This window comes from Eschscholzia californica, unplaced genomic scaffold (genome assembly GCF_041429995.1).
Source record: "Eschscholzia californica isolate CP2 unplaced genomic scaffold, dmEscCali1.0.p SCAF_5, whole genome shotgun sequence".
In the NCBI taxonomy this organism is placed as follows: Eukaryota; Viridiplantae; Streptophyta; class Magnoliopsida; order Ranunculales; family Papaveraceae; genus Eschscholzia; species Eschscholzia californica.
Window position 1 is genome coordinate 21239044 of NW_028238472.1, and position 6281 is coordinate 21245324.

At 30.9% G+C, this 6281-nt stretch overlaps 1 long non-coding RNA gene across 1 annotated transcript; it reads left to right on the forward strand.

The window, feature by feature from the left end:
* The first annotated feature begins 1224 nt into the window (after nucleotides 1-1224).
* LOC147537781 (uncharacterized) lies at nucleotides 1225-3914 on the forward strand. Its single transcript, XR_015226296.1, has 5 exons — nucleotides 1225-1363; nucleotides 1700-1878; nucleotides 2100-2160; nucleotides 2904-3020; nucleotides 3583-3914. It is a non-coding gene; the product is annotated as an uncharacterized LOC147537781 (long non-coding RNA).
* Nucleotides 3915-6281: the final 2367 nt, after the last annotated feature.

Sequence of the window (6281 nt, forward strand, 5' to 3'; positions counted from 1 at the left end):
GAGTGCACTCATATGCCATTTGATTTGAATAATAAACACTCTTAATGTGTGTGCATATACATAGAACAAAAATAGTCGGTGCATTCAAAGTTTTTCATTAAGTACTGGGTTCTTTAACTTATGTTTGCCGGCTTGTTTATATATATTTTCTCTTGTTTTTTTAGAGACACATTTACTCTTTGGATTGCGGCAACTCATTAACATTAAATTTTGGATTTTATTCTTTTTTATTTTCGATTCAATATACTTTTAAGTCTTGAACTACTTTTAACTTAAAATAAAGTTATTTTATTTCTTTCTTTTTCTCTTCCTCTCTTTAAATTTTTATTAGTATTTATTTACTTTTTTATACATTAAGATTGAAAGTAATCCTAATTGTCTATACATTCAGTTTAAAATAATCATACTTTATTTCAATAGATAAAAACTCATTAAAGATAATTATAGATGTGTATTTATTTGAGATTTTATAATCAATAAAAATAATTTAAAAAAAAAAGATCACAACAATAAAGCCAGAAAAATAGAAAACAACCAAAACAAATTGCTAGCAAGCATCACCTCAGCCTCTTTTGGATAACAGCATATCTATCTTCAACAACTGCATCTCCTCAGAAAGATTAGCTGCAACCAAAACATCCATGCCCGCTGCACACCTAGCTTGAGAGAGCAAGTCAGCCAACTGATTATGAACCATATAGCATACACTTATAAAAGTCTTCCATTATTATTAGTTAATAATTAACCATAACAATTTATGAACCATGTAGTTTATAAAGTTAACAGAAAAAATTAATAAATTTTCTAACAAATATATAGTTAATAAAATTATTAATTTGTTAAATTTAGTAAATATTAGTTAATAATTAACAATAACAATTTATGAGCTATCTATTATATAAAATGCAAAGTTTTTTGCTGACTGAGACAAGCCAAAAGACAAATCCGGTCGTCCGTTGCAATTTTGATACATTTTTTACCTTCAGATCTATTACCCACCTTGATTTATTGACCCACTGAAAAAAAATGACTAAACCCTCTAATCTGGTCGGTTATCTCTCCTGGAGCCTTTTTCCGCCTTCCTTCCCGCGTTACACACCACGTTCCAACATTGACCCAGTTAATTCTTTTAATCTACACCCTTCCCTTTATTCCACCAGAAGAGCGTTAGGGACCCTAGCTCTTCCTCATTAAAATTGTTTTCTCATTTTTTACCTGCCTCTTATCCTCCTTTCGTTACAAAATTTAATGATGTTTTAGGTTACTTCTTCTCTCTCATAATTGTAGAATTTATCCCTCTCTCATCAGGTTGTAATTGGTGATGGCTACCAATGGATAACAACTTACACATATTGGAGAAAAGGTGTGTACCTCTTTCAGAAATTTTATTTTATTTGAATCTCATTGGGTAAGGGCATCAAAATCTCTCCTTTAAAGTTGAGCTTGAATACACTTTCACGATGAAGAGGAAAGTAACCTAAAAGCTTTTGCAATCCTGTCATTATCAGTTTTAAGGTTCAAATTAGTTCTCACTACCTCTTCGTTCCAGTTGATGAAATGATTATTGCGTTTTGGATTTCTCTGTTTCTGGGTATGGAATGAAATAACTGATGTTAGATTTTGGATTTCTAAGCTAATGTTTGTTATATGGATGGTATATTTTTTGCCGTTCCGAATCTTTAATTTATTTTTTCTGCAGCTCTATGGTGATAAGTGCACTTTTGAAGTTCATCATGTTAGTATGGAAGGATAAAGATTGAAAATTTCGCATGTTTGGAGCATGAAGATTCACTATTTAAAGCTGCATAAAATGCGTTTGATAAAATTCCGCAATGATGATGATCGCGCCGAATTCCGGAAAAAAAAAATGGAACATGGGTATGTTTTCTTTTTTTACTTAGCTCTTTACTTTTTTTGGCGGATTTCTTTGATGGATTATTGAATTTAAGGGTGACTTCTTTTTTTTTGATTTAGCAGCTTGTTACCCTCTTCATCAACTTTGTTCGGGTAACATTTGTGTATTAACGGTAATTTGAATCAATTAATTGCAGTGTTTTGTTTGAAGAGGCATGAAAGTTTTTTTTGATGTTATGGTGCAGGTTTACTTTCTAGAACTACTTAAAGACTATCATTTAGCCATATTGCTTTCTTTGAATTATGGTGAGTTCTAAATATTTTTTATTTTTCACTTTCACCTGTCCCTATCTTTTATATACTTTTGGTAGTTTTTGAGTTCCTTTAACATCTAACACTTCCATCTATCATACCCATACTAGGATACAAGGGAGGGGATGGGTTTTTGTGGGAAACTTTGGGTACATTAGAGTTTTAGTTACAAATGGAAAATATGGTTAAAGAGTTGTAATAGGAGGTATGTTGAAAGCAGACCAAGTTAAGGGTTTTGAAGTTGAACCTATACTTAGGTCTAAAAAATAAATGCTCGATAGATGCAGGTATTGTAGATAATAGAAAAAATCTTAGAATAGTTTGGAAATTTATCTTCGATCACTTCTAGGTTTATAAGAATCAGTCCAAACTTTCTCGTGGAGAATAACGCTTTAGTTTCATATTTAACGCAGTATAGGATAAACTAATTAGTATCTTTGTACATATCTTTATAATGAAGTATAAAAACTTTTCATTGTTTTAGTTCTATCAAAACTTCAATAAAAATATCTAAACCTTTAATTGTTTCTAGGGTTTCTTTGAGTTTGATTTGTATTATGGTTCTTCTTATTGTTTTTAGGGTTCGTTTGTTAGATTTTTGACTGCCTATGTAACTTCAACAGTCTCTTTCATGGTCTCTTGAAATTTGAGGACTCTCTTACTCTTACTAATCATTTATTTTTCGGCTTCAATTGGTATTGAATTTGAATTTATGACATGCTCGATAACATCTACAGGGGGAGAAGGAAAAGAGTATGTTTCATAAGGATTACAAGAAATGGATTGGATTTTGCTTAGAATCCATCAAATTGAGGACATATTCTTCACCAAATTTACAAAGGAGAAGGAAGAAGGTATGTATTACAAGGTTGATGAATATGAATATATGATTACATATTTAACATCATTTCGATCTTATTTTGATATATATCGTATAAATATTTACTTTTAGTCTGATTCAGATAAATTTTATAACCAGTCTCCCATGTTAGCTTTCATGCATATCTGTACCAACGCCACAACAACCACAACCGTGTTTTGGTATTAGTGACGGTAAATATGGGGACTTTTACTTTTTTCAACATTTCCAGCTTCGTGAATACCAACTGATCTTTGACTCTTAAAAAAACATGATACGAAGTCGTTGGAAGAAAATGAAATAAGATTGAAAGGTCCAGAGAGAAAGAAAATGGAAGAATCCGAACACTTCACATGTAAGGGGGGCTTTAAAGAGCCTGATGCCCGAGTTGTCACCTATGAGTACAAAGACATACCTTTAGAGTATAATGAGTATGTCGTTTATGATCCGAAGAAAGTATAGGCTTTGCCCTTCTCTTTGTCCCTTTACTTTCCTATCTATAGGTTCATTGTTCTGAACTATTGATGTTTAATGGATGATGGGTTGTATACATGTAGGCAAAGTTGTGATGGACACATACAAGTAGGCGGAGCGAATCGTGTCACTTTTGCCCTTTGTGTTTTGAGGTGTTCAAGGAAAGAATACCAGCCAGAATAAAAGAGGGCCTGCTACCATCTGATTTCAATGTGGAGCTGTATAGGATAATAAACAAAGATAAGGCAGGGGTTATCAGAATAGGAGTTATGTTACGGGGTTGTCAGAATAAGAGTTAACAAATGATATATGAAATTATGCTTCTGTTTTCTTGTGCTTATACTAGGGTCGCTATTATTCTTGGAACTGTTTAGATATGGGGCTAGGTTATAGCTTATGCTTTTCTGTTTTGAGAGTTTTGTTTATGTCTTGGTAGACCAGTGTGCTCTTGTAAACCATTGTACTTTTAATGGGTTCTAGAACCTTCAGTACTGTTGATATATGGAACAAAAAAAGGCGACGAATAGAAGGTGATAGTTTTATACGTTAACGACGTAAATTTTTGTTTGTTTTCTTATACCTTAAGAACAACACTTTTCAATTTTTTGCAATCTAAATTTTATCTTTCTATATGAATTGGTGTGATCTAGACGAAAATTAGATCACATAAATTACATTATAATCAAGATAAAACATACATCTATTACATCCCTCCACCTCCAAAACAATTTAAACCCTATCAACACCATATATTTCTGAAGTTTCTCCATTATGTTATCTTATTTATGGATCTTGCGAACAATCTATCATCCTAGCTAGATTTTCCATTAAATATTTTAAGATATGTTTGATTTTGTCGTATTTTGTTATATTTTAAAATTTAAATTGATTAAAATAGAAAAAGACGATAAAAGAGTCAGTTAATAAAAGTTAAAAAAAAAACATACTTAATAAAGTTAGGAAATAATATTAACAAACATATGCTTAATAGAACAATTATTTTGTTGACGTTACTAAATATTAGTAAATATTAGTTAATAAATTTTTATGGTTATAAGTATAAATAAAATTAACAAATATATAGTTACTAAAGTTAATAAATATTATCAATGTATAATTTATAAAACAAGTGAAATAATGTAATATATTTTTTTTTAAATTGTTAATATCAATGGTTTTTATTTACACAAAATAAACTTTTATTTTAATTTATTTAAATGGTATATACAAGAATATAAATGTCGCATGTAAATATAACATCAATTACAATAATAACAATAGAAGAGGGAATGATTACATACAACATAATTTTATAAACATCCTTACCAATCAACCTTGGTTTATTAATAAGATAACTAAGGAAATATAGACATATAGTTATATATATATTTTTATTATAGTGAGTTAAATGTGACGGTAAACTCATTCAAGCGATAATTATGTTGATATTAATTGTCCGTGATATAATATACAAAAAAATTTAAAGTTAGCGTGTGTATATGATGACAACAAAATGTTATTTTCACATTCATTATCAGAAATCATTTTTATAAATACAACTTCTGATTTCAATCATCAACACAACAAACATAGAAAGAAAAATAGAGAAATGAAAGAAAATAAAAACTAACAGATTAGGATGTGGAGAAAATTTAAAATACATGACTAAGAATTATGATGGATATTTTTAGGTATATGTAGAAAGGTTTCGAGAAGAAGAGATTGAATTGTTTGATGGATTAGTAACTACTTGTAGTGATCCTGATTTATAGATTTGTAAACTTGTTGATCTTTTGAAGAAAATCGAATTTTTTGAAGAAACATAATCTTGGCGCATTCGCTTTGGTCTATCATGTAACGAACCCAAGTTCACGTGTTTGAGACTGCAACTATTTTTCAAACCACAAAAGTTTTATTTTACCTCTGCGCCCGAGTAAAGCTCGTTTCGCTCAAAGATTTGTTGCTTCAACGTACCTATACAGGGCCGGTCCTGGCCCAAAGCGAGCAAAGCCTCACTTTGGTCCACTTAATTTCGGGGGACCACATCTCTAGAGGCGCTTGTAGAAATTTCCAGTAGTTACAGTTTTCAACTGAAACCAGTAGAAACGAACAATAGATGTCCCGTGTTCAAGAAGAGCAAGTTTCATTCTTCTCGTTTGTTTCAACAAGTGGGCTTACCAAAATTTGAACTTTTCACCCAAATAACCATCATGTCTGCTTTATCACATATGATGTGTTTCTTTATATTTTTACTAGGCATAGCCCCCCGCCCTACGTACGGGGGCAACGCCCCTTACGAAATGGAGATAATGGGTATGATTTTTTCTTTAATGTGAGGGCAATTAAATTGAAATTGATGCAATTATGTTGTCTAACCTATCGTAAATATCTATGGATTACAACACATCATATCACACGTAGTCTACTATCGGGCAAGTGATAGAAATTTCATATGAGATTTTTCAGAAAACTTTGTACTAATCATAATAATGTAATCACCAACTTGATTAAGAACATTATTCGAAACCTAGGTAGAGTAGAGTATAATAAATTTGTTTTCTCCTAAGATCAGCGAATGTATCAGATCAGCGAATGAGAAAAGTAAGTTTCTCCTCAAATTACACATCTTGAACCTTATCCAACAACAAATTACGTACTATATGACGCAAATCGAATGAATTTGGTGCAATTAACAAATTAATTCCAAATATATTCAATTATGTAATAAAATAACTAAGTTGATCTGAACTTCACAAGTTGAAACAAAATGGTCTATATGTAC